The sequence below is a fragment of the Pteropus alecto genome, unplaced genomic scaffold, assembly GCF_000325575.1.
Source record: "Pteropus alecto unplaced genomic scaffold, ASM32557v1 scaffold40, whole genome shotgun sequence".
Classification (NCBI taxonomy): Eukaryota; Metazoa; Chordata; class Mammalia; order Chiroptera; family Pteropodidae; genus Pteropus; species Pteropus alecto.
The window spans coordinates 4,365,376-4,365,785 of NW_006431919.1; the positions used below are offsets into that span (position 1 = coordinate 4,365,376).

The window sequence follows — 410 nt, forward strand, 5'->3', positions numbered from 1 at the left end:
ATCTCCCTTTGAGCAATAGTTTCCCCACAAGTGACTGGGAAAGACGTCAGGTAGAAGGTGACATCTGAGTTAATCATTGGCATGTGCTCGATTTTTGTGAGCCTGGGCTAGGTTCTGCCATTGGGAGACCTGCTCATCCCTCTGCAGATGCATCTCCAGTTCCCCTCCCTTTTGCCCTTTTCAACTACAGCCAGCAGAATGACCACAAAACAAACCACAACTGTCTAAAAACTGTATAGAGGAAAACACAGACAAAGACAGAGATGGTGTGTGTGTGTGTGTGTGTGTGTGTGTTTGTGTGTGTGTGTGTGTCTGTCCTTGATCATCCTACGGTTGGTGAATACTTCGAAGTGTGAAAAATTATACCAGTTCCTTACCCCTATCCATTACCACCATTGTATTCATTTAGT

At 44.9% G+C, this 410-nt stretch overlaps 1 protein-coding gene across 5 annotated transcripts in view; it reads left to right on the forward strand.

Moving 5' to 3' along the window:
• The window catches only part of GRIA1 (glutamate ionotropic receptor AMPA type subunit 1), a 284,539-nt gene that overhangs the window by 191,926 nt on the left and 92,203 nt on the right, over nucleotides 1–410 (forward strand). The gene's annotated exons all lie outside the window — the stretch shown is intronic.